Here is a 27,788-nt window from a genome sequence, read left to right as displayed (position 1 = left end):
TTTCCATTTGATCAACAAAATTTTCTTCCTTTTTAAAATCTATGTTAAGTTCTGTGTTCATCCATCCTGGTCTCTTTAAATGCTTCTCATTCTTCCTTCTTTTAGGGATTGGTAACGATCGTGCTTTGACAATCTCATTTCACAATATTTCCCAACCTTCTTGGACATTTCTGTCCTTAAGAACATCCAGCCATTGGAGTCTTCCTCTCCTCTTTCTGAAATCCAACCTTGCAGTCTGAGTCTTCTCAGGTCTTCCTCCCCTTGTTATCCAACATCTAAGGATATCATGATCACTGCCTCCTAAGGTCCCAGCCACCCTTACTCCCTCCACCTTTCCCTCCCTGTTGGTGAGAGTTAGGTCCAAGATAGCAGATTCCCTTGTTTTCTCTTCTACCTTCTGGAAGATAAAGTTGTCAGCAAGAGCGGATAAGAATTGGTTGGATCCATTACTTTTATCTGAGAGATTCCCAACAAATGTCTGGATGGGTAAAATCTCCCATGATCACCATGTTGGGCTTCTTTGAGAGCTTGGCCATCTGATGTAGAAAGAGCTTCTCCATATCTTCTGCTTGTCCAGGCGGCCTATAGTAAATGCCTACAAGGGTGTCCTTTCTGTTGTTCTCTCCTTGTATTCTTACCCAAACAGTTTCTACAGAACTCCCAGCTGTGAAGCTTGAATCTCAGTGGAGATGATGCTTTCCTAACATGCATTACAACACCTCCCATTTTCTTGGGTCTGTTTCTTATAAATACATTATGTCCTTCAAGCCTTGTATCCAATCATTTGTATCATTCCACCAAGTTTTTGTGATGCCGATGACATCATATTTCTCTTCCTGTGTTCGGAGCTCCAATTCCCCATGTTTGTTTCCCATGCATTGTGTAGAAACATGTTAATTTGTGATCAGTGTCTCTTGCTCCTCTACTTTCCTTCTGAATGTTTTGTCTTTCTTCTTCCTTTTTCACTTCTAATAATACGTATTAATTGGATGCATATTTTTGCTTTTCACTTCATATTGTTCTAGTTTTAAGCTCTCCTGATTAGTCTAGCAAGGCGCCTGCCAAATCCTGTTTTTGTAAGGTGCAACCCGTCTCTAGCAAGCAGTCCATCATATAGGTAGTTCACTCCATGGTCTAGGAATCCATATCTTTGCTGACTGAACCATTGACATAGCCAGTTGTTCACCTCTAGAATCCTGCTCCATCTTCTTATTCCACGGCCATCCACTGGGAGGATGGATGAGAAGACCACCTGAGCTCCTAGTTCCTTCCCCTTCCGGCTGAGGTCTTCAAACTCTCTGCAGATAGTTGCAATGTCATTTTTTGCAGAGTCATTTGTCCCTACATGTATTAGTAGGAATGGGTAGTTGTCTGCAGAACTGAAGAGTCTTGATAGCCTATCAGACACATCTTTGATTTGTGCCCCTGGAAGACAGCACACCTCACGTGAGGCTGTGTCATGTCTGCAGACAACGGCCTCTGTTCCTCTCAATAGGGAATCCCCCACAACCAGCACTCTCCCCCTCTTCTTCACAACAACACTTCTTTTTCTCCATCCAAGAGGATTCTGAGTGCTTACTGGACTGTTCTCTGTGGGCAAAGTCATTTCTTGCTGTACTTCTTCATTGTTCTCCTGCGGTAGAGCCTGGTACTGGTTCCTGAGCAGTATGGGTGCTGGCTGACTCCTGATAATCCGGCTTCTTTGGGTCACATGCTTCCATTCCTCGACTTCTACGGCTACACTGAAAACATATTTTCCTTCAACATTTTGAAGACTTACTTCTGCTCTGTCAAGGCAATCCTCCTCTTCCTTAATGAGTTACAATGTAGCTATTCTCTCCTGAAGACTCTGCACCTTTTCCTCCAACAGAGGCACAAGTTTGGCTTTTCCTTTGGTAGATCTGTAAACATGTAGCATATGGCTACTCACCCCTTCCATGTTGTCAGTTGATGTCTACTTGCAAACTTCTAAAAGTCAAGAATTCCAGTGATCATATATAACCTATAAGATGCTACTATGCATAAAACATTTGGCAATGTCCTTCAAGCAGCTAGACCTGGCTAGACCCAGCACTCAAAATGCAACAGGCATATGCAAATTCTTTTCCTGGACCTCCAATCTCTGGTCTGGAGATGGCCTCTGAGCAGCTAGACCCCACTAAACCCAGAAATCTTCCCACTCACAGCGACTTTTCACTTTTCCCAGAATGCACCAGGAATATGCAAATTATCTTCCTGGACCTCCACTCCCTGCTCTCCCTAATACAGACAGGATGGGTCCAGAGGGCGATTGCTCCAGGTGGCCACAGGTGAAGGGTATGCCTTAAACTAATGAGTAAGGAAAATAACGAGTCTGGGTGACACCAGCTCCTCACTACATGTGAGAGGAATTTTTGAATGGGTACAGGTTGCCCTGTGGAGGATCAGCCTACTTTGCGGGACCTTCAGGAGCTGTGATCTGCCCACCCTGCTGATTGTGTTCAATGAAAGAAATCCATGGTTGTAAGAGGGCTTCTCTCTATTCTGGATGATTCTATGTGTGGAATTTGATGCATATTTAAGCTATTCTCAATGCTGTGGATCAGGCGTGTGGAACACAGAATGTTCCAGTGTGCGTGAAAGCCCCCTAGGTTGGTGCATCCAACATGGAATGACCTATTCACCTTGGTATTTTTTCTGTGCGAGTATAAACCAATTAAAAAATTTTTTAAATTCACACGCGAATGGAACACATCGATAAGGACAACATTTGCCCTTTCCCAGTCTTCTGGATCTTCACCTGTCCTCCGGAAATTTTCAAAGATTATGGTTAGTGGTTCAGCAATTATCTCCACTGCTTCCTTCAGTATCCTAGGATCTAATTCATCAGGACCTGGAGACTTGAATTCATTTAAGTTAGCTAAGTTTTCCCTCACCATCTCTCTGCTTATAGATAGCCTGCATTCTTGTGTTCCCCCATTAGCACCGTGAAGATCAGCTGATGCTAAATCTACTTTCTGAGAGAAAACAGATACAAATTAGGAATTTAGAAGTTCATTCTTCCCAATATCATTCTTAACCAATTCACCATTTTCATCCTGTAAACATCCTATAGCATCTTGGACTTTTATTTTGCTTGGACCCCCAGAGTCCCTTTTTATTGCTTTTGGCCTCTCTTACAAGCCTCAATTCATTTTCAGCTTTTAGCTTTTCTGACACTTGCCCTACAGTTTTTGCAGACAGCATTTTATTCTTCTTTAGATTTTCCCCCTCTTTCCATTTGATCAACAAAATTTTCTTCCTTTTTAAAATCCATGTTAAGTTCTGTGTTCATCCATCCTGGTCTCTTTAAATGCTTCTCATTCTTCCTTCTTTTAGGGATTGGTAACGATTGTGCTTTGACAATCTCATTTCACAATATTTCCCAACCTTCTTGGACATTTCTGTCCTTAAGAACATCCAGCCATTGGAGTCTTCCTCTCCTCTTTCTGAAATCCAACCTTGCAGTCTGAGTCTTCTCAGGTCTTCCTCCCCTTGTTATCCAACATCTAAGGATATCATGATCACTGCCTCCTAAGGTCCCAGCCACCCTTACTCCCTCCACCATTCCCTCCCTGTTGGTGAGAGTTAGGTCCAAGATAGCAGATCCCCTTGTTTTCTCTTCTACCTTCTGGAAGATAAAGTTGTCAACAAGAGCGGATAAGAATTGGTTGGATCCATTACTTTTATCTGAGAGATTCCCAACAAATGTCTGGATGGGTAAAATCTCCCATGATCACCATGTTGGGCTTCTTTGAGAGCTTGGCCATCTGATGTAGAAAGAGCTTCTCCATATCTTCTGCTTGTCCAGGCGGCCTATAGTAAATGCCTACAAGGGTGTCCTTTCTGTTGTTCTCTCCTTGTATTCTTACCCAAACAGTTTCTACAGAACTCCCAGCTGTGAAGCTTGAATCTCAGTGGAGATGATGCTTTCCTAACATGCATTACAACACCTCCCATTTTCTTGGGTCTGTTTCTTATAAATACATTATGTCCTTCAAGCCTTGTATCCAATCATTTGTATCATTCCACCAAGTTTTTGTGATGCCGATGACATCATATTTCTCTTCCTGTGTTCGGAGCTCCAATTCCCCATGTTTGTTTCCCATGCATTGTGTAGAAACATGTTAATTTGTGATCAGTGTCTCTTGCTCCTCTACTTTCCTTCTGAATGTTTTGTCTTTCTTCTTCCTTTTTCACTTCAAATAATACGTATTATTGGATGCATATTTTTGCTTTTCACATCATATTGTTCTAGTTTTAAGCTCTCCTGATTAGTCTAGCAAGGCGCCTGCCAAATCCTGTTTTTGTAAGGTGCAACCCGTCTCTAGCAAGCAGTCCATCATATAGGTAGTTCACTCCATGGTCTAGGAATCCATATCTTTGCTGACTGAACCATTGACATAGCCAGTTGTTCACCTCTAGAATCCTGCTCCATCTTCTTATTCCACGGCCATCCACTGGGAGGATGGATGAGAAGACCACCTGAGCTCCTAGTTCCTTCCCCTTCCGGCTGAGGTCTTCAAAGTCTCTGCAGATAGTTGCAATGTCATTTTTTGCAGAGTCATTTGTCCCTACATGTATTAGTAGGAATGGGTAGTTGTCTGCAGAACTGAAGAGTCTTGATAGCCTATCAGACACATCTTTGATTTGTGCCCCTGGAAGACAGCACACCTCACGTGAGGCTGTGTCAGGTCTGCAGACAACGGCCTCTGTTCCTCTCAATAGGGAATCCCCCACAACCAGCACTCTCCCCCTCTTCTTCACAACAGCACTTCTTTTTCTCCATCCAAGAGGATTCTGAGTGCTTACTGGACTGTTCTCTGTTGGCAAAGTCATTTCTTGCTGTACTTCTTCATTGTTCTCCTGCGGTAGAGCCTGGTACTGGTTCCTGAGCAGTATGGGTGCTGGCTGACTCCTGATAATCCGGCTTCTTTGGGTCACATGCTTCCATTCCTCGACTTCTACGGCTACACTGAAAACATATTTTCCTTCAACATTTTGAAGACTTACTTCTGCTCTGTCAAGGCAATCCTCCTCTTCCTTAATGGGTTACAATGTAGCTATTCTCTCCTGAAGACTCTGCACCTTTTCCTCCAACAGAGGCACAAGTTTGGCTTTTCCTTTGGTAGATCTGTAAACATGTAGCATATGGCTACTCACCCCTTCCATGTTGTCAGTTGATGTCTACTTGCAAACTTCTAAAAGTCAAGAATTCCAGTGATCATATATAACCTATAAGATGCTACTATGCATAAAACATTTGGCAATGTCCTTCAAGCAGCTAGACCTGGCTAGACCCAGCACTCAAAATGCAACAGGCATATGCAAATTCTTTTCCTGGACCTCCAATCTCTGGTCTGGAGATGGCCTCTGAGCAGCTAGACCCCACTAAACCCAGAAATCTTCCCACTCACAGCGACTTTTCACTTTTCCCAGAATGCACCAGGAATATGCAAATTATCTTCCTGGACCTCCACTCCCTGTTCTCCCTAATACAGACAGGATGGGTCCAGAGGGCGATTGCTCCAGGTGGCCACAGGTGAAGGGTATGCCTTAAACTAATGAGTAAGGAAAATAACGAGTCTGGGTGACACCAGCTCCTCACTACATGTGAGAGGAATTTTTGAATGGGTACAGGTTGCCCTGTGGAGGATCAGCCTACTTTGCGGGACCTTCAGGAGCTGTGATCTGCCCACCCTGCTGATTGTGTTCAATGAAAGAAATCCATGGTTGTAAGAGGGCTTCTCTCTATTCTGGATGATTCTATGTGTGGAATTTGATGCATATTTAAGCTATTCTCAATGCTGTGGATCAGGCGTGTGGAACACAGAATGTTCCAGTGTGCGTGAAAGCCCCCTAGGTTGGTGCATCCAACATAGAATGACCTATTCACCTTGGTATTTTTTCTGTGCGAGTATAAACCAATTAAAAAATTTTTTAAATTCACACGCGAATGGAACACATCGATAAGGACAACATTTGCCCTTTCCCAGTCTTCTGGATCTTCACCTGTCCTCCGGAAATTTTCAAAGATTATGGTTAGTGGTTCAGCAATTATCTCCACTGCTTCCTTCAGTATCCTAGGATCTAATTCATCAGGACCTGGAGACTTGAATTCATTTAAGTTAGCTAAGTTTTCCCTCACCATCTCTCTGCTTATAGATAGCCTGCATTCTTGTATTCGCCCATTAACACCGTGAAGATCAGCTGATGCTAAATCTACTTTCTGAGAGAAAACAGATACAAAATAGGAATTTAGAAGTTCATTCTTCCCAATATCATTCTTAACCAATTCACCATTTTCATCCTGTAAACATCCTATAGCATCTTGGACTTTTATTTTGCTTGGACCCCCAGAGTCTCTTTTTATTGCTTTTGGCCTCTCTTACAAGCCTCAATTCATTTTCAGCTTTTAGCTTTTCTGACACTTGCCCTACAGTTTTTGCAGACAGCATTTTATTCTTCTTTAGATTTTCCCCCTCTTTCCATTTGATCAACAAAATTTTCTTCCTTTTTAAAATCTATGTTAAGTTCTGTGTTCATCCATCCTGGTCTCTTTAAATGCTTCTCATTCTTCCTTCTTTTAGGGATTGGTAACGATTGTGCTTTGACAATCTCATTTCACAATATTTCCCAACCTTCTTGGACATTTCTGTCCTTAAGAACATCCAGCCATTGGAGTCTTCCTCTCCTCTTTCTGAAATCCAACCTTGCAGTCTGAGTCTTCTCAGGTCTTCCTCCCCTTGTTATCCAACATCTAAGGATATCATGATCACTGCCTCCTAAGGTCCCAGCCACCCTTACTCCCTCCACCTTTCCCTCCCTGTTGGTGAGAGTTAGGTCCAAGATAGCAGATCCCCTTGTTTTCTCTTCTACCTTCTGGAAGATAAAGTTGTCAGCAAGAGCGGATAAGAATTGGTTGGATCCATTACTTTTATCTGAGAGATTCCCAACAAATGTCTGGATGGGTAAAATCTCCCATGATCACCATGTTGGGCTTCTTTGAGAGCTTGGCCATCTGATGTAGAAAGAGCTTCTCCATATCTTCTGCTTGTCCAGGCAGCCTATAGTAAATGCCTACAAGGGTGTCCTTTCTGTTGTTCTCTCCTTGTATTCTTACCCAAACAGTTTCTACAGAACTCCCAGCTGTGAAGCTTGAATCTCAGTGGAGATGATGCTTTCCTAACATGCATTACAACACCTCCCATTTTCTTGGGTCTGTTTCTTATAAATACATTATGTCCTTCAAGCCTTGTATCCAATCATTTGTATCATTCCACCAAGTTTTTGTGATGCCGATGACATCATATTTCTCTTCCTGTGTTCGGAGCTCCAATTCCCCATGTTTGTTTCCCATGCATTGTGTAGAAACATGTTAATTTGTGATCAGTGTCTCTTGCTCCTCTACTTTCCTTCTGAATGTTTTGTCTTTCTTCTTCCTTTTTCACTTCTAATAATACGTATTAATTGGATGCATATTTTTGCTTTTCACTTCATATTGTTCTAGTTTTAAGCTCTCCTGATTAGTCTAGCAAGGCGCCTGCCAAATCCTGTTTTTGTAAGGTGCAACCCGTCTCTAGCAAGCAGTCCATCATATAGGTAGTTCACTCCATGGTCTAGGAATCCATATCTTTGCTGACTGAACCATTGACATAGCCAGTTGTTCACCTCTAGAATCCTGCTCCATCTTCTTATTCCACGGCCATCCACTGGGAGGATGGATGAGAAGACCACCTGAGCTCCTAGTTCCTTCCCCTTCCGGCTGAGGTCTTCAAACTCTCTGCAGATAGTTGCAATGTCATTTTTTGCAGAGTCATTTGTCCCTACATGTATTAGTAGGAATGGGTAGTTGTCTGCAGAACTGAAGAGTCTTGATAGCCTATCAGACACATCTTTGATTTGTGCCCCTGGAAGACAGCACACCTCACGTGAGGCTGTGTCATGTCTGCAGACAACGGCCTCTGTTCCTCTCAATAGGGAATCCCCCACAACCAGCACTCTCCCCCTCTTCTTCACAACAACACTTCTTTTTCTCCATCCAAGAGGATTCTGAGTGCTTACTGGACTGTTCTCTGTGGGCAAAGTCATTTCTTGCTGTACTTCTTCATTGTTCTCCTGCGGTAGAGCCTGGTACTGGTTCCTGAGCAGTATGGGTGCTGGCTGACTCCTGATAATCCGGCTTCTTTGGGTCACATGCTTCCATTCCTCGACTTCTACGGCTACACTGAAAACATATTTTCCTTCAACATTTTGAAGACTTACTTCTGCTCTGTCAAGGCAATCCTCCTCTTCCTTAATGAGTTACAATGTAGCTATTCTCTCCTGAAGACTCTGCACCTTTTCCTCCAACAGAGACACAAGTTTGGCTTTTCCTTTGGTAGATCTGTAAACATGTAGCATATGGCTACTCACCCCTTCCATGTTGTCAGTTGATGTCTACTTGCAAACTTCTAAAAGTCAAGAATTCCAGTGATCATATATAACCTATAAGATGCTACTATGCATAAAACATTTGGCAATGTCCTTCAAGCAGCTAGACCTGGCTAGACCCAGCACTCAAAATGCAACAGGCATATGCAAATTCTTTTCCTGGACCTCCAATCTCTGGTCTGGAGATGGCCTCTGAGCAGCTAGACCCCACTAAACCCAGAAATCTTCCCACTCACAGCGACTTTTCACTTTTCCCAGAATGCACCAGGAATATGCAAATTATCTTCCTGGACCTCCACTCCCTGCTCTCCCTAATACAGACAGGATGGGTCCAGAGGGCGATTGCTCCAGGTGGCCACAGGTGAAGGGTATGCCTTAAACTAATGAGTAAGGAAAATAACGAGTCTGGGTGACACCAGCTCCTCACTACATGTGAGAGGAATTTTTGAATGGGTACAGGTTGCCCTGTGGAGGATCAGCCTACTTTGCGGGACCTTCAGGAGCTGTGATCTGCCCACCCTGCTGATTGTGTTCAATGAAAGAAATCCATGGTTGTAAGAGGGCTTCTCTCTATTCTGGATGATTCTATGTGTGGAATTTGATGCATATTTAAGCTATTCTCAATGCTGTGGATCAGGCGTGTGGAACACAGAATGTTCCAGTGTGCGTGAAAGCCCCCTAGGTTGGTGCATCCAACATGGAATGACCTATTCACCTTGGTATTTTTTCTGTGCGAGTATAAACCAATTAAAAAATTTTTTAAATTCACACGCGAATGGAACACATCGATAAGGACAACATTTGCCCTTTCCCAGTCTTCTGGATCTTCACCTGTCCTCCGGAAATTTTCAAAGATTATGGTTAGTGGTTCAGCAATTATCTCCACTGCTTCCTTCAGTATCCTAGGATCTAATTCATCAGGACCTGGAGACTTGAATTCATTTAAGTTAGCTAAGTTTTCCCTCACCATCTCTCTGCTTATAGATAGCCTGCATTCTTGTGTTCCCCCATTAGCACCGTGAAGATCAGCTGATGCTAAATCTACTTTCTGAGAGAAAACAGATACAAATTAGGAATTTAGAAGTTCATTCTTCCCAATATCATTCTTAACCAATTCACCATTTTCATCCTGTAAACATCCTATAGCATCTTGGACTTTTATTTTGCTTGGACCCCCAGAGTCCCTTTTTATTGCTTTTGGCCTCTCTTACAAGCCTCAATTCATTTTCAGCTTTTAGCTTTTCCTTCACTTGCCCTACAGTTTTTGCAGACAGCATTTTATTCTTCTTTAGATTTTCCCCCTCTTTCCATTTGATCAACAAAATTTTCTTCCTTTTTAAAATCCATGTTAAGTTCTGTGTTCATCCATCCTGGTCTCTTTAAATGCTTCTCATTCTTCCTTCTTTTAGGGATTGGTAACGATTGTGCTTTGACAATCTCATTTCACAATATTTCCCAACCTTCTTGGACATTTCTGTCCTTAAGAACATCCAGCCATTGGAGTCTTCCTCTCCTCTTTCTGAAATCCAACCTTGCAGTCTGAGTCTTCTCAGGTCTTCCTCCCCTTGTTATCCAACATCTAAGGATATCATGATCACTGCCTCCTAAGGTCCCAGCCACCCTTACTCCCTCCACCATTCCCTCCCTGTTGGTGAGAGTTAGGTCCAAGATAGCAGATCCCCTTGTTTTCTCTTCTACCTTCTGGAAGATAAAGTTGTCAACAAGAGCGGATAAGAATTGGTTGGATCCATTACTTTTATCTGAGAGATTCCCAACAAATGTCTGGATGGGTAAAATCTCCCATGATCACCATGTTGGGCTTCTTTGAGAGCTTGGCCATCTGATGTAGAAAGAGCTTCTCCATATCTTCTGCTTGTCCAGGCGGCCTATAGTAAATGCCTACAAGGGTGTCCTTTCTGTTGTTCTCTCCTTGTATTCTTACCCAAACAGTTTCTACAGAACTCCCAGCTGTGAAGCTTGAATCTCAGTGGAGATGATGCTTTCCTAACATGCATTACAACACCTCCCATTTTCTTGGGTCTGTTTCTTATAAATACATTATGTCCTTCAAGCCTTGTATCCAATCATTTGTATCATTCCACCAAGTTTTTGTGATGCCGATGACATCATATTTCTCTTCCTGTGTTCGGAGCTCCAATTCCCCATGTTTGTTTCCCATGCATTGTGTAGAAACATGTTAATTTGTGATCAGTGTCTCTTGCTCCTCTACTTTCCTTCTGAATGTTTTGTCTTTCTTCTTCCTTTTTCACTTCAAATAATACGTATTATTGGATGCATATTTTTGCTTTTCACATCATATTGTTCTAGTTTTAAGCTCTCCTGATTAGTCTAGCAAGGCGCCTGCCAAATCCTGTTTTTGTAAGGTGCAACCCGTCTCTAGCAAGCAGTCCATCATATAGGTAGTTCACTCCATGGTCTAGGAATCCATATCTTTGCTGACTGAACCATTGACATAGCCAGTTGTTCACCTCTAGAATCCTGCTCCATCTTCTTATTCCACGGCCATCCACTGGGAGGATGGATGAGAAGACCACCTGAGCTCCTAGTTCCTTCCCCTTCCGGCTGAGGTCTTCAAAGTCTCTGCAGATAGTTGCAATGTCATTTTTTGCAGAGTCATTTGTCCCTACATGTATTAGTAGGAATGGGTAGTTGTCTGCAGAACTGAAGAGTCTTGATAGCCTATCAGACACATCTTTGATTTGTGCCCCTGGAAGACAGCACACCTCACGTGAGGCTGTGTCAGGTCTGCAGACAACGGCCTCTGTTCCTCTCAATAGGGAATCCCCCACAACCAGCACTCTCCCCCTCTTCTTCACAACAGCACTTCTTTTTCTCCATCCAAGAGGATTCTGAGTGCTTACTGGACTGTTCTCTGTTGGCAAAGTCATTTCTTGCTGTACTTCTTCATTGTTCTCCTGCGGTAGAGCCTGGTACTGGTTCCTGAGCAGTATGGGTGCTGGCTGACTCCTGATAATCCGGCTTCTTTGGGTCACATGCTTCCATTCCTCGACTTCTACGGCTACACTGAAAACATATTTTCCTTCAACATTTTGAAGACTTACTTCTGCTCTGTCAAGGCAATCCTCCTCTTCCTTAATGGGTTACAATGTAGCTATTCTCTCCTGAAGACTCTGCACCTTTTCCTCCAACAGAGGCACAAGTTTGGCTTTTCCTTTGGTAGATCTGTAAACATGTAGCATATGGCTACTCACCCCTTCCATGTTGTCAGTTGATGTCTACTTGCAAACTTCTAAAAGTCAAGAATTCCAGTGATCATATATAACCTATAAGATGCTACTATGCATAAAACATTTGGCAATGTCCTTCAAGCAGCTAGACCTGGCTAGACCCAGCACTCAAAATGCAACAGGCATATGCAAATTCTTTTCCTGGACCTCCAATCTCTGGTCTGGAGATGGCCTCTGAGCAGCTAGACCCCACTAAACCCAGAAATCTTCCCACTCACAGCGACTTTTCACTTTTCCCAGAATGCACCAGGAATATGCAAATTATCTTCCTGGACCTCCACTCCCTGTTCTCCCTAATACAGACAGGATGGGTCCAGAGGGCGATTGCTCCAGGTGGCCACAGGTGAAGGGTATGCCTTAAACTAATGAGTAAGGAAAATAACGAGTCTGGGTGACACCAGCTCCTCACTACATGTGAGAGGAATTTTTGAATGGGTACAGGTTGCCCTGTGGAGGATCAGCCTACTTTGCGGGACCTTCAGGAGCTGTGATCTGCCCACCCTGCTGATTGTGTTCAATGAAAGAAATCCATGGTTGTAAGAGGGCTTCTCTCTATTCTGGATGATTCTATGTGTGGAATTTGATGCATATTTAAGCTATTCTCAATGCTGTGGATCAGGCGTGTGGAACACAGAATGTTCCAGTGTGCGTGAAAGCCCCCTAGGTTGGTGCATCCAACATAGAATGACCTATTCACCTTGGTATTTTTTCTGTGCGAGTATAAACCAATTAAAAAATTTTTTAAATTCACACGCGAATGGAACACATCGATAAGGACAACATTTGCCCTTTCCCAGTCTTCTGGATCTTCACCTGTCCTCCGGAAATTTTCAAAGATTATGGTTAGTGGTTCAGCAATTATCTCCACTGCTTCCTTCAGTATCCTAGGATCTAATTCATCAGGACCTGGAGACTTGAATTCATTTAAGTTAGCTAAGTTTTCCCTCACCATCTCTCTGCTTATAGATAGCCTGCATTCTTGTATTCGCCCATTAACACCGTGAAGATCAGCTGATGCTAAATCTACTTTCTGAGAGAAAACAGATACAAAATAGGAATTTAGAAGTTCATTCTTCCCAATATCATTCTTAACCAATTCACCATTTTCATCCTGTAAACATCCTATAGCATCTTGGACTTTTATTTTGCTTGGACCCCCAGAGTCTCTTTTTATTGCTTTTGGCCTCTCTTACAAGCCTCAATTCATTTTCAGCTTTTAGCTTTTCTGACACTTGCCCTACAGTTTTTGCAGACAGCATTTTATTCTTCTTTAGATTTTCCCCCTCTTTCCATTTGATCAACAAAATTTTCTTCCTTTTTAAAATCTATGTTAAGTTCTGTGTTCATCCATCCTGGTCTCTTTAAATGCTTCTCATTCTTCCTTCTTTTAGGGATTGGTAACGATCGTGCTTTGACAATCTCATTTCACAATATTTCCCAACCTTCTTGGACATTTCTGTCCTTAAGAACATCCAGCCATTGGAGTCTTCCTCTCCTCTTTCTGAAATCCAACCTTGCAGTCTGAGTCTTCTCAGGTCTTCCTCCCCTTGTTATCCAACATCTAAGGATATCATGATCACTGCCTCCTAAGGTCCCAGCCACCCTTACTCCCTCCACCTTTCCCTCCCTGTTGGTGAGAGTTAGGTCCAAGATAGCAGATCCCCTTGTTTTCTCTTCTACCTTCTGGAAGATAAAGTTGTCAGCAAGAGCGGATAAGAATTGGTTGGATCCATTACTTTTATCTGAGAGATTCCCAACAAATGTCTGGATGGGTAAAATCTCCCATGATCACCATGTTGGGCTTCTTTGAGAGCTTGGCCATCTGATGTAGAAAGAGCTTCTCCATATCTTCTGCTTGTCCAGGCGGCCTATAGTAAATGCCTACAAGGGTGTCCTTTCTGTTGTTCTCTCCTTGTATTCTTACCCAAACAGTTTCTACAGAACTCCCAGCTGTGAAGCTTGAATCTCAGTGGAGATGATGCTTTCCTAACATGCATTACAACACCTCCCATTTTCTTGGGTCTGTTTCTTATAAATACATTATGTCCTTCAAGCCTTGTATCCAATCATTTGTATCATTCCACCAAGTTTTTGTGATGCCGATGACATCATATTTCTCTTCCTGTGTTCGGAGCTCCAATTCCCCATGTTTGTTTCCCATGCATTGTGTAGAAACATGTTAATTTGTGATCAGTGTCTCTTGCTCCTCTACTTTCCTTCTGAATGTTTTGTCTTTCTTCTTCCTTTTTCACTTCTAATAATACGTATTAATTGGATGCATATTTTTGCTTTTCACTTCATATTGTTCTAGTTTTAAGCTCTCCTGATTAGTCTAGCAAGGCGCCTGCCAAATCCTGTTTTTGTAAGGTGCAACCCGTCTCTAGCAAGCAGTCCATCATATAGGTAGTTCACTCCATGGTCTAGGAATCCATATCTTTGCTGACTGAACCATTGACATAGCCAGTTGTTCACCTCTAGAATCCTGCTCCATCTTCTTATTCCACGGCCATCCACTGGGAGGATGGATGAGAAGACCACCTGAGCTCCTAGTTCCTTCCCCTTCCGGCTGAGGTCTTCAAACTCTCTGCAGATAGTTGCAATGTCATTTTTTGCAGAGTCATTTGTCCCTACATGTATTAGTAGGAATGGGTAGTTGTCTGCAGAACTGAAGAGTCTTGATAGCCTATCAGACACATCTTTGATTTGTGCCCCTGGAAGACAGCACACCTCACGTGAGGCTGTGTCATGTCTGCAGACAACGGCCTCTGTTCCTCTCAATAGGGAATCCCCCACAACCAGCACTCTCCCCCTCTTCTTCACAACAACACTTCTTTTTCTCCATCCAAGAGGATTCTGAGTGCTTACTGGACTGTTCTCTGTGGGCAAAGTCATTTCTTGCTGTACTTCTTCATTGTTCTCCTGCGGTAGAGCCTGGTACTGGTTCCTGAGCAGTATGGGTGCTGGCTGACTCCTGATAATCCGGCTTCTTTGGGTCACATGCTTCCATTCCTCGACTTCTACGGCTACACTGAAAACATATTTTCCTTCAACATTTTGAAGACTTACTTCTGCTCTGTCAAGGCAATCCTCCTCTTCCTTAATGAGTTACAATGTAGCTATTCTCTCCTGAAGACTCTGCACCTTTTCCTCCAACAGAGGCACAAGTTTGGCTTTTCCTTTGGTAGATCTGTAAACATGTAGCATATGGCTACTCACCCCTTCCATGTTGTCAGTTGATGTCTACTTGCAAACTTCTAAAAGTCAAGAATTCCAGTGATCATATATAACCTATAAGATGCTACTATGCATAAAACATTTGGCAATGTCCTTCAAGCAGCTAGACCTGGCTAGACCCAGCACTCAAAATGCAACAGGCATATGCAAATTCTTTTCCTGGACCTCCAATCTCTGGTCTGGAGATGGCCTCTGAGCAGCTAGACCCCACTAAACCCAGAAATCTTCCCACTCACAGCGACTTTTCACTTTTCCCAGAATGCACCAGGAATATGCAAATTATCTTCCTGGACCTCCACTCCCTGCTCTCCCTAATACAGACAGGATGGGTCCAGAGGGCGATTGCTCCAGGTGGCCACAGGTGAAGGGTATGCCTTAAACTAATGAGTAAGGAAAATAACGAGTCTGGGTGACACCAGCTCCTCACTACATGTGAGAGGAATTTTTGAATGGGTACAGGTTGCCCTGTGGAGGATCAGCCTACTTTGCGGGACCTTCAGGAGCTGTGATCTGCCCACCCTGCTGATTGTGTTCAATGAAAGAAATCCATGGTTGTAAGAGGGCTTCTCTCTATTCTGGATGATTCTATGTGTGGAATTTGATGCATATTTAAGCTATTCTCAATGCTGTGGATCAGGCGTGTGGAACACAGAATGTTCCAGTGTGCGTGAAAGCCCCCTAGGTTGGTGCATCCAACATAGAATGACCTATTCACCTTGGTATTTTTTCTGTGCGAGTATAAACCAATTAAAAAATTTTTTAAATTCACACGCGAATGGAACACATCGATAAGGACAACATTTGCCCTTTCCCAGTCTTCTGGATCTTCACCTGTCCTCCGGAAATTTTCAAAGATTATGGTTAGTGGTTCAGCAATTATCTCCACTGCTTCCTTCAGTATCCTAGGATCTAATTCATCAGGACCTGGAGACTTGAATTCATTTAAGTTAGCTAAGTTTTCCCTCACCATCTCTCTGCTTATAGATAGCCTGCATTCTTGTATTCGCCCATTAACACCGTGAAGATCAGCTGATGCTAAATCTACTTTCTGAGAGAAAACAGATACAAAATAGGAATTTAGAAGTTCATTCTTCCCAATATCATTCTTAACCAATTCACCATTTTCATCCTGTAAACATCCTATAGCATCTTGGACTTTTATTTTGCTTGGACCCCCAGAGTCTCTTTTTATTGCTTTTGGCCTCTCTTACAAGCCTCAATTCATTTTCAGCTTTTAGCTTTTCTGACACTTGCCCTACAGTTTTTGCAGACAGCATTTTATTCTTCTTTAGATTTTCCCCCTCTTTCCATTTGATCAACAAAATTTTCTTCCTTTTTAAAATCTATGTTAAGTTCTGTGTTCATCCATCCTGGTCTCTTTAAATGCTTCTCATTCTTCCTTCTTTTAGGGATTGGTAACGATTGTGCTTTGACAATCTCATTTCACAATATTTCCCAACCTTCTTGGACATTTCTGTCCTTAAGAACATCCAGCCATTGGAGTCTTCCTCTCCTCTTTCTGAAATCCAACCTTGCAGTCTGAGTCTTCTCAGGTCTTCCTCCCCTTGTTATCCAACATCTAAGGATATCATGATCACTGCCTCCTAAGGTCCCAGCCACCCTTACTCCCTCCACCTTTCCCTCCCTGTTGGTGAGAGTTAGGTCCAAGATAGCAGATCCCCTTGTTTTCTCTTCTACCTTCTGGAAGATAAAGTTGTCAGCAAGAGCGGATAAGAATTGGTTGGATCCATTACTTTTATCTGAGAGATTCCCAACAAATGTCTGGATGGGTAAAATCTCCCATGATCACCATGTTGGGCTTCTTTGAGAGCTTGGCCATCTGATGTAGAAAGAGCTTCTCCATATCTTCTGCTTGTCCAGGCAGCCTATAGTAAATGCCTACAAGGGTGTCCTTTCTGTTGTTCTCTCCTTGTATTCTTACCCAAACAGTTTCTACAGAACTCCCAGCTGTGAAGCTTGAATCTCAGTGGAGATGATGCTTTCCTAACATGCATTACAACACCTCCCATTTTCTTGGGTCTGTTTCTTATAAATACATTATGTCCTTCAAGCCTTGTATCCAATCATTTGTATCATTCCACCAAGTTTTTGTGATGCCGATGACATCATATTTCTCTTCCTGTGTTCGGAGCTCCAATTCCCCATGTTTGTTTCCCATGCATTGTGTAGAAACATGTTAATTTGTGATCAGTGTCTCTTGCTCCTCTACTTTCCTTCTGAATGTTTTGTCTTTCTTCTTCCTTTTTCACTTCTAATAATACGTATTAATTGGATGCATATTTTTGCTTTTCACTTCATATTGTTCTAGTTTTAAGCTCTCCTGATTAGTCTAGCAAGGCGCCTGCCAAATCCTGTTTTTGTAAGGTGCAACCCGTCTCTAGCAAGCAGTCCATCATATAGGTAGTTCACTCCATGGTCTAGGAATCCATATCTTTGCTGACTGAACCATTGACATAGCCAGTTGTTCACCTCTAGAATCCTGCTCCATCTTCTTATTCCACGGCCATCCACTGGGAGGATGGATGAGAAGACCACCTGAGCTCCTAGTTCCTTCCCCTTCCGGCTGAGGTCTTCAAACTCTCTGCAGATAGTTGCAATGTCATTTTTTGCAGAGTCATTTGTCCCTACATGTATTAGTAGGAATGGGTAGTTGTCTGCAGAACTGAAGAGTCTTGATAGCCTATCAGACACATCTTTGATTTGTGCCCCTGGAAGACAGCACACCTCACGTGAGGCTGTGTCATGTCTGCAGACAACGGCCTCTGTTCCTCTCAATAGGGAATCCCCCACAACCAGCACTCTCCCCCTCTTCTTCACAACAACACTTCTTTTTCTCCATCCAAGAGGATTCTGAGTGCTTACTGGACTGTTCTCTGTGGGCAAAGTCATTTCTTGCTGTACTTCTTCATTGTTCTCCTGCGGTAGAGCCTGGTACTGGTTCCTGAGCAGTATGGGTGCTGGCTGACTCCTGATAATCCGGCTTCTTTGGGTCACATGCTTCCATTCCTCGACTTCTACGGCTACACTGAAAACATATTTTCCTTCAACATTTTGAAGACTTACTTCTGCTCTGTCAAGGCAATCCTCCTCTTCCTTAATGAGTTACAATGTAGCTATTCTCTCCTGAAGACTCTGCACCTTTTCCTCCAACAGAGACACAAGTTTGGCTTTTCCTTTGGTAGATCTGTAAACATGTAGCATATGGCTACTCACCCCTTCCATGTTGTCAGTTGATGTCTACTTGCAAACTTCTAAAAGTCAAGAATTCCAGTGATCATATATAACCTATAAGATGCTACTATGCATAAAACATTTGGCAATGTCCTTCAAGCAGCTAGACCTGGCTAGACCCAGCACTCAAAATGCAACAGGCATATGCAAATTCTTTTCCTGGACCTCCAATCTCTGGTCTGGAGATGGCCTCTGAGCAGCTAGACCCCACTAAACCCAGAAATCTTCCCACTCACAGCGACTTTTCACTTTTCCCAGAATGCACCAGGAATATGCAAATTATCTTCCTGGACCTCCACTCCCTGCTCTCCCTAATACAGACAGGATGGGTCCAGAGGGCGATTGCTCCAGGTGGCCACAGGTGAAGGGTATGCCTTAAACTAATGAGTAAGGAAAATAACGAGTCTGGGTGACACCAGCTCCTCACTACATGTGAGAGGAATTTTTGAATGGGTACAGGTTGCCCTGTGGAGGATCAGCCTACTTTGCGGGACCTTCAGGAGCTGTGATCTGCCCACCCTGCTGATTGTGTTCAATGAAAGAAATCCATGGTTGTAAGAGGGCTTCTCTCTATTCTGGATGATTCTATGTGTGGAATTTGATGCATATTTAAGCTATTCTCAATGCTGTGGATCAGGCGTGTGGAACACAGAATGTTCCAGTGTGCGTGAAAGCCCCCTAGGTTGGTGCATCCAACATGGAATGACCTATTCACCTTGGTATTTTTTCTGTGCGAGTATAAACCAATTAAAAAATTTTTTAAATTCACACGCGAATGGAACACATCGATAAGGACAACATTTGCCCTTTCCCAGTCTTCTGGATCTTCACCTGTCCTCCGGAAATTTTCAAAGATTATGGTTAGTGGTTCAGCAATTATCTCCACTGCTTCCTTCAGTATCCTAGGATCTAATTCATCAGGACCTGGAGACTTGAATTCATTTAAGTTAGCTAAGTTTTCCCTCACCATCTCTCTGCTTATAGATAGCCTGCATTCTTGTGTTCCCCCATTAGCACCGTGAAGATCAGCTGATGCTAAATCTACTTTCTGAGAGAAAACAGATACAAATTAGGAATTTAGAAGTTCATTCTTCCCAATATCATTCTTAACCAATTCACCATTTTCATCCTGTAAACATCCTATAGCATCTTGGACTTTTATTTTGCTTGGACCCCCAGAGTCTCTTTTTATTGCTTTTGGCCTCTCTTACAAGCCTCAATTCATTTTCAGCTTTTAGCTTTTCTGACACTTGCCCTACAGTTTTTGCAGACAGCATTTTATTCTTCTTTAGATTTTCCCCCTCTTTCCATTTGATCAACAAAATTTTCTTCCTTTTTAAAATCTATGTTAAGTTCTGTGTTCATCCATCCTGGTCTCTTTAAATGCTTCTCATTCTTCCTTCTTTTAGGGATTGGTAACGATTGTGCTTTGACAATCTCATTTCACAATATTTCCCAACCTTCTTGGACATTTCTGTCCTTAAGAACATCCAGCCATTGGAGTCTTCCTCTCCTCTTTCTGAAATCCAACCTTGCAGTCTGAGTCTTCTCAGGTCTTCCTCCCCTTGTTATCCAACATCTAAGGATATCATGATCACTGCCTCCTAAGGTCCCAGCCACCCTTACTCCCTCCACCTTTCCCTCCCTGTTGGTGAGAGTTAGGTCCAAGATAGCAGATCCCCTTGTTTTCTCTTCTACCTTCTGGAAGATAAAGTTGTCAGCAAGAGCGGATAAGAATTGGTTGGATCCATTACTTTTATCTGAGAGATTCCCAACAAATGTCTGGATGGGTAAAATCTCCCATGATCACCATGTTGGGCTTCTTTGAGAGCTTGGCCATCTGATGTAGAAAGAGCTTCTCCATATCTTCTGCTTGTCCAGGCAGCCTATAGTAAATGCCTACAAGGGTGTCCTTTCTGTTGTTCTCTCCTTGTATTCTTACCCAAACAGTTTCTACAGAACTCCCAGCTGTGAAGCTTGAATCTCAGTGGAGATGATGCTTTCCTAACATGCATTACAACACCTCCCATTTTCTTGGGTCTGTTTCTTATAAATACATTATGTCCTTCAAGCCTTGTATCCAATCATTTGTATCATTCCACCAAGTTTTTGTGATGCCGATGACATCATATTTCTCTTCCTGTGTTCGGAGCTCCAATTCCCCATGTTTGTTTCCCATGCATTGTGTAGAAACATGTTAATTTGTGATCAGTGTCTCTTGCTCCTCTACTTTCCTTCTGAATGTTTTGTCTTTCTTCTTCCTTTTTCACTTCTAATAATACGTATTAATTGGATGCATATTTTTGCTTTTCACTTCATATTGTTCTAGTTTTAAGCTCTCCTGATTAGTCTAGCAAGGCGCCTGCCAAATCCTGTTTTTGTAAGGTGCAACCCGTCTCTAGCAAGCAGTCCATCATATAGGTAGTTCACTCCATGGTCTAGGAATCCATATCTTTGCTGACTGAACCATTGACATAGCCAGTTGTTCACCTCTAGAATCCTGCTCCATCTTCTTATTCCACGGCCATCCACTGGGAGGATGGATGAGAAGACCACCTGAGCTCCTAGTTCCTTCCCCTTCCGGCTGAGGTCTTCAAACTCTCTGCAGATAGTTGCAATGTCATTTTTTGCAGAGTCATTTGTCCCTACATGTATTAGTAGGAATGGGTAGTTGTCTGCAGAACTGAAGAGTCTTGATAGCCTATCAGACACATCTTTGATTTGTGCCCCTGGAAGACAGCACACCTCACGTGAGGCTGTGTCATGTCTGCAGACAACGGCCTCTGTTCCTCTCAATAGGGAATCCCCCACAACCAGCACTCTCCCCCTCTTCTTCACAACAACACTTCTTTTTCTCCATCCAAGAGGATTCTGAGTGCTTACTGGACTGTTCTCTGTGGGCAAAGTCATTTCTTGCTGTACTTCTTCATTGTTCTCCTGCGGTAGAGCCTGGTACTGGTTCCTGAGCAGTATGGGTGCTGGCTGACTCCTGATAATCCGGCTTCTTTGGGTCACATGCTTCCATTCCTCGACTTCTACGGCTACACTGAAAACATATTTTCCTTCAACATTTTGAAGACTTACTTCTGCTCTGTCAAGGCAATCCTCCTCTTCCTTAATGAGTTACAATGTAGCTATTCTCTCCTGAAGACTCTGCACCTTTTCCTCCAACAGAGACACAAGTTTGGCTTTTCCTTTGGTAGATCTGTAAACATGTAGCATATGGCTACTCACCCCTTCCATGTTGTCAGTTGATGTCTACTTGCAAACTTCTAAAAGTCAAGAATTCCAGTGATCATATATAACCTATAAGATGCTACTATGCATAAAACATTTGGCAATGTCCTTCAAGCAGCTAGACCTGGCTAGACCCAGCACTCAAAATGCAACAGACATATGCAAATTCTTTTCCTGGACCTCCAATCTCTGGTCTGGAGATGGCCTCTGAGCAGCTAGACCCCACTAAACCCAGAAATCTTCCCACTCACAGCGACTTTTCACTTTTCCCAGAATGCACCAGGAATATGCAAATTATCTTCCTGGACCTCCACTCCCTGCTCTCCCTAATACAGACAGGATGGGTCCAGAGGGCGATTGCTCCAGGTGGCCACAGGTGAAGGGTATGCCTTAAACTAATGAGTAAGGAAAATAACGAGTCTGGGTGACACCAGCTCCTCACTACATGTGAGAGGAATTTTTGAATGGGTACAGGTTGCCCTGTGGAGGATCAGCCTACTTTGCGGGACCTTCAGGAGCTGTGATCTGCCCACCCTGCTGATTGTGTTCAATGAAAGAAATCCATGGTTGTAAGAGGGCTTCTCTCTATTCTGGATGATTCTATGTGTGGAATTTGATGCATATTTAAGCTATTCTCAATGCTGTGGATCAGGCGTGTGGAACACAGAATGTTCCAGTGTGCGTGAAAGCCCCCTAGGTTGGTGCATCCAACATGGAATGACCTATTCACCTTGGTATTTTTTCTGTGCGAGTATAAACCAATTAAAAAATTTTTTAAATTCACACGCGAATGGAACACATCGATAAGGACAACATTTGCCCTTTCCCAGTCTTCTGGATCTTCACCTGTCCTCCGGAAATTTTCAAAGATTATGGTTAGTGGTTCAGCAATTATCTCCACTGCTTCCTTCAGTATCCTAGGATCTAATTCATCAGGACCTGGAGACTTGAATTCATTTAAGTTAGCTAAGTTTTCCCTCACCATCTCTCTGCTTATAGATAGCCTGCATTCTTGTGTTCCCCCATTAGCACCGTGAAGATCAGCTGATGCTAAATCTACTTTCTGAGAGAAAACAGATACAAATTAGGAATTTAGAAGTTCATTCTTCCCAATATCATTCTTAACCAATTCACCATTTTCATCCTGTAAACATCCTATAGCATCTTGGACTTTTATTTTGCTTGGACCCCCAGAGTCTCTTTTTATTGCTTTTGGCCTCTCTTACAAGCCTCAATTCATTTTCAGCTTTTAGCTTTTCTGACACTTGCCCTACAGTTTTTGCAGACAGCATTTTATTCTTCTTTAGATTTTCCCCCTCTTTCCATTTGATCAACAAAATTTTCTTCCTTTTTAAAATCCATGTTAAGTTCTGTGTTCATCCATCCTGGTCTCTTTAAATGCTTCTCATTCTTCCTTCTTTTAGGGATTGGTAACGATTGTGCTTTGACAATCTCATTTCACAATATTTCCCAACCTTCTTGGACATTTCTGTCCTTAAGAACATCCAGCCATTGGAGTCTTCCTCTCCTCTTTCTGAAATCCAACCTTGCAGTCTGAGTCTTCTCAGGTCTTCCTCCCCTTGTTATCCAACATCTAAGGATATCATGATCACTGCCTCCTAAGGTCCCAGCCACCCTTACTCCCTCCACCATTCCCTCCCTGTTGGTGAGAGTTAGGTCCAAGATAGCAGATCCCCTTGTTTTCTCTTCTACCTTCTGGAAGATAAAGTTGTCAACAAGAGCGGATAAGAATTGGTTGGATCCATTACTTTTATCTGAGAGATTCCCAACAAATGTCTGGATGGGTAAAATCTCCCATGATCACCATGTTGGGCTTCTTTGAGAGCTTGGCCATCTGATGTAGAAAGAGCTTCTCCATATCTTCTGCTTGTCCAGGCGGCCTATAGTAAATGCCTACAAGGGTGTCCTTTCTGTTGTTCTCTCCTTGTATTCTTACCCAAACAGTTTCTACAGAACTCCCAGCTGTGAAGCTTGAATCTCAGTGGAGATGATGCTTTCCTAACATGCATTACAACACCTCCCATTTTCTTGGGTCTGTTTCTTATAAATACATTATGTCCTTCAAGCCTTGTATCCAATCATTTGTATCATTCCACCAAGTTTTTGTGATGCCGATGACATCATATTTCTCTTCCTGTGTTCGGAGCTCCAATTCCCCATGTTTGTTTCCCATGCATTGTGTAGAAACATGTTAATTTGTGATCAGTGTCTCTTGCTCCTCTACTTTCCTTCTGAATGTTTTGTCTTTCTTCTTCCTTTTTCACTTCAAATAATACGTATTATTGGATGCATATTTTTGCTTTTCACATCATATTGTTCTAGTTTTAAGCTCTCCTGATTAGTCTAGCAAGGCGCCTGCCAAATCCTGTTTTTGTAAGGTGCAACCCGTCTCTAGCAAGCAGTCCATCATATAGGTAGTTCACTCCATGGTCTAGGAATCCATATCTTTGCTGACTGAACCATTGACATAGCCAGTTGTTCACCTCTAGAATCCTGCTCCATCTTCTTATTCCACGGCCATCCACTGGGAGGATGGATGAGAAGACCACCTGAGCTCCTAGTTCCTTCCCCTTCCGGCTGAGGTCTTCAAAGTCTCTGCAGATAGTTGCAATGTCATTTTTTGCAGAGTCATTTGTCCCTACATGTATTAGTAGGAATGGGTAGTTGTCTGCAGAACTGAAGAGTCTTGATAGCCTATCAGACACATCTTTGATTTGTGCCCCTGGAAGACAGCACACCTCACGTGAGGCTGTGTCAGGTCTGCAGACAACGGCCTCTGTTCCTCTCAATAGGGAATCCCCCACAACCAGCACTCTCCCCCTCTTCTTCACAACAGCACTTCTTTTTCTCCATCCAAGAGGATTCTGAGTGCTTACTGGACTGTTCTCTGTTGGCAAAGTCATTTCTTGCTGTACTTCTTCATTGTTCTCCTGCGGTAGAGCCTGGTACTGGTTCCTGAGCAGTATGGGTGCTGGCTGACTCCTGATAATCCGGCTTCTTTGGGTCACATGCTTCCATTCCTCGACTTCTACGGCTACACTGAAAACATATTTTCCTTCAACATTTTGAAGACTTACTTCTGCTCTGTCAAGGCAATCCTCCTCTTCCTTAATGGGTTACAATGTAGCTATTCTCTCCTGAAGACTCTGCACCTTTTCCTCCAACAGAGGCACAAGTTTGGCTTTTCCTTTGGTAGATCTGTAAACATGTAGCATATGGCTACTCACCCCTTCCATGTTGTCAGTTGATGTCTACTTGCAAACTTCTAAAAGTCAAGAATTCCAGTGATCATATATAACCTATAAGATGCTACTATGCATAAAACATTTGGCAATGTCCTTCAAGCAGCTAGACCTGGCTAGACCCAGCACTCAAAATGCAACAGGCATATGCAAATTCTTTTCCTGGACCTCCAATCTCTGGTCTGGAGATGGCCTCTGAGCAGCTAGACCCCACTAAACCCAGAAATCTTCCCACTCACAGCGACTTTTCACTTTTCCCAGAATGCACCAGGAATATGCAAATTATCTTCCTGGACCTCCACTCCCTGTTCTCCCTAATACAGACAGGATGGGTCCAGAGGGCGATTGCTCCAGGTGGCCACAGGTGAAGGGTATGCCTTAAACTAATGAGTAAGGAAAATAACGAGTCTGGGTGACACCAGCTCCTCACTACATGTGAGAGGAATTTTTGAATGGGTACAGGTTGCTCTGTGGAGGATCAGCCTACTTTGCGGGACCTTCAGGAGCTGTGATCTGCCCACCCTGCTGATTGTGTTCAATGAAAGAAATCCATGGTTGTAAGAGGGCTTCTCTCTATTCTGGATGATTCTATGTGTGGAATTTGATGCATATTTAAGCTATTCTCAATGCTGTGGATCAGGCGTGTGGAACACAGAATGTTCCAGTGTGCGTGAAAGCCCCCTAGGTTGGTGCATCCAACATAGAATGACCTATTCACCTTGGTATTTTTTCTGTGCGAGTATAAACCAATTAAAAAATTTTTTAAATTCACACGCGAATGGAACACATCGATAAGGACAACATTTGCCCTTTCCCAGTCTTCTGGATCTTCACCTGTCCTCCGGAAATTTTCAAAGATTATGGTTAGTGGTTCAGCAATTATCTCCACTGCTTCCTTCAGTATCCTAGGATCTAATTCATCAGGACCTGGAGACTTGAATTCATTTAAGTTAGCTAAGTTTTCCCTCACCATCTCTCTGCCTATAGATAGCCTGCATTCTTGTATTCGCCCATTAACACCGTGAAGATCAGCTGATGCTAAATCTACTTTCTGAGAGAAAACAGATACAAAATAGGAATTTAGAAGTTCATTCTTCCCAATATCATTCTTAACCAATTCACCATTTTCATCCTGTAAACATCCTATAGCATCTTGGACTTTTATTTTGCTTGGACCCCCAGAGTCTCTTTTTATTGCTTTTGGCCTCTCTTACAAGCCTCAATTCATTTTCAGCTTTTAGCTTTTCTGACACTTGCCCTACAGTTTTTGCAGACAGCATTTTATTCTTCTTTAGATTTTCCCCCTCTTTCCATTTGATCAACAAAATTTTCTTCCTTTTTAAAATCTATGTTAAGTTCTGTGTTCATCCATCCTGGTCTCTTTAAATGCTTCTCATTCTTCCTTCTTTTAGGGATTGGTAACGATTGTGCTTTGACAATCTCATTTCACAATATTTCCCAACCTTCTTGGACATTTCTGTCCTTAAGAACATCCAGCCATTGGAGTCTTCCTCTCCTCTTTCTGAAATCCAACCTTGCAGTCTGAGTCTTCTCAGGTCTTCCTCCCCTTGTTATCCAACATCTAAGGATATCATGATCACTGCCTCCTAAGGTCCCAGCCACCCTTACTCCCTCCACCTTTCCCTCCCTGTTGGTGAGAGTTAGGTCCAAGATAGCAGATCCCCTTGTTTTCTCTTCTACCTTCTGGAAGATAAAGTTGTCAGCAAGAGCGGATAAGAATTGGTTGGATCCATTACTTTTATCTGAGAGATTCCCAACAAATGTCTGGATGGGTAAAATCTCCCATGATCACCATGTTGGGCTTCTTTGAGAGCTTGGCCATCTGATGTAGAAAGAGCTTCTCCATATCTTCTGCTTGTCCAGGCAGCCTATAGTAAATGCCTACAAGGGTGTCCTTTCTGTTGTTCTCTCCTTGTATTCTTACCCAAACAGTTTCTACAGAACTCCCAGCTGTGAAGCTTGAATCTCAGTGGAGATGATGCTTTCCTAACATGCATTACAACACCTCCCATTTTCTTGGGTCTGTTTCTTATAAATACATTATGTCCTTCAAGCCTTGTATCCAATCATTTGTATCATTCCACCAAGTTTTTGTGATGCCGATGACATCATATTTCTCTTCCTGTGTTCGGAGCTCCAATTCCCCATGTTTGTTTCCCATGCATTGTGTAGAAACATGTTAATTTGTGATCAGTGTCTCTTGCTCCTCTACTTTCCTTCTGAATGTTTTGTCTTTCTTCTTCCTTTTTCACTTCTAATAATACGTATTAATTGGATGCATATTTTTGCTTTTCACTTCATATTGTTCTAGTTTTAAGCTCTCCTGATTAGTCTAGCAAGGCGCCTGCCAAATCCTGTTTTTGTAAGGTGCAACCCGTCTCTAGCAAGCAGTCCATCATATAGGTAGTTCACTCCATGGTCTAGGAATCCATATCTTTGCTGACTGAACCATTGACATAGCCAGTTGTTCACCTCTAGAATCCTGCTCCATCTTCTTATTCCACGGCCATCCACTGGGAGGATGGATGAGAAGACCACCTGAGCTCCTAGTTCCTTCCCCTTCCGGCTGAGGTCTTCAAACTCTCTGCAGATAGTTGCAATGTCATTTTTTGCAGAGTCATTTGTCCCTACATGTATTAGTAGGAATGGGTAGTTGTCTGCAGAACTGAAGAGTCTTGATAGCCTATCAGACACATCTTTGATTTGTGCCCCTGGAAGACAGCACACCTCACGTGAGGCTGTGTCATGTCTGCAGACAACGGCCTCTGTTCCTCTCAATAGGGAATCCCCCACAACCAGCACTCTCCCCCTCTTCTTCACAACAACACTTCTTTTTCTCCATCCAAGAGGATTCTGAGTGCTTACTGGACTGTTCTCTGTGGGCAAAGTCATTTCTTGCTGTACTTCTTCATTGTTCTCCTGCGGTAGAGCCTGGTACTGGTTCCTGAGCAGTATGGGTGCTGGCTGACTCCTGATAATCCGGCTTCTTTGGGTCACATGCTTCCATTCCTCGACTTCTACGGCTACACTGAAAACATATTTTCCTTCAACATTTTGAAGA

General features: G+C 42.9%; 8 non-coding genes across 8 annotated transcripts; all 8 read left to right on the top strand.

The window, feature by feature from the left end:
- Window positions 1–2,318: 2,318 nt before the first annotated feature.
- Window positions 2,319–2,465, top strand: LOC136598763 (U12 minor spliceosomal RNA). The gene has a single exon (XR_010788865.1). It is a non-coding gene; the product is annotated as a U12 minor spliceosomal RNA (small nuclear RNA).
- Window positions 2,466–5,569: 3,104 nt separating this feature from the next.
- LOC136598762 (U12 minor spliceosomal RNA) lies at window positions 5,570–5,716 on the top strand. Its single transcript, XR_010788864.1, has one exon. It is a non-coding gene; the product is annotated as a U12 minor spliceosomal RNA (small nuclear RNA).
- A 3,105-nt stretch (window positions 5,717–8,821) lies between these two features.
- Window positions 8,822–8,968, top strand: LOC136598761 (U12 minor spliceosomal RNA). The gene has a single exon (XR_010788863.1). It is a non-coding gene; the product is annotated as a U12 minor spliceosomal RNA (small nuclear RNA).
- A 3,104-nt stretch (window positions 8,969–12,072) lies between these two features.
- On the top strand, window positions 12,073–12,219 carry LOC136598760 (U12 minor spliceosomal RNA). Its single transcript, XR_010788862.1, has one exon. It is a non-coding gene; the product is annotated as a U12 minor spliceosomal RNA (small nuclear RNA).
- Window positions 12,220–15,324: 3,105 nt separating this feature from the next.
- Window positions 15,325–15,471, top strand: LOC136598758 (U12 minor spliceosomal RNA). The gene has a single exon (XR_010788860.1). It is a non-coding gene; the product is annotated as a U12 minor spliceosomal RNA (small nuclear RNA).
- Window positions 15,472–18,576: 3,105 nt separating this feature from the next.
- Window positions 18,577–18,723, top strand: LOC136598756 (U12 minor spliceosomal RNA). The gene has a single exon (XR_010788859.1). It is a non-coding gene; the product is annotated as a U12 minor spliceosomal RNA (small nuclear RNA).
- Window positions 18,724–21,828: 3,105 nt separating this feature from the next.
- Window positions 21,829–21,975, top strand: LOC136598755 (U12 minor spliceosomal RNA). Its single transcript, XR_010788858.1, has one exon. It is a non-coding gene; the product is annotated as a U12 minor spliceosomal RNA (small nuclear RNA).
- Window positions 21,976–25,079: 3,104 nt separating this feature from the next.
- LOC136598766 (U12 minor spliceosomal RNA) lies at window positions 25,080–25,226 on the top strand. The gene has a single exon (XR_010788868.1). It is a non-coding gene; the product is annotated as a U12 minor spliceosomal RNA (small nuclear RNA).
- The last annotated feature ends 2,562 nt before the right edge of the window (window positions 25,227–27,788 follow it).

Source organism: Eleutherodactylus coqui, unplaced genomic scaffold (genome assembly GCF_035609145.1).
Source record: "Eleutherodactylus coqui strain aEleCoq1 unplaced genomic scaffold, aEleCoq1.hap1 HAP1_SCAFFOLD_380, whole genome shotgun sequence".
In the NCBI taxonomy this organism is placed as follows: Eukaryota; Metazoa; Chordata; class Amphibia; order Anura; family Eleutherodactylidae; genus Eleutherodactylus; species Eleutherodactylus coqui.
The sequence above is the reverse complement of the archived record's forward strand: the minus strand, read 5'-3'. Positions and strand labels throughout refer to the sequence as shown.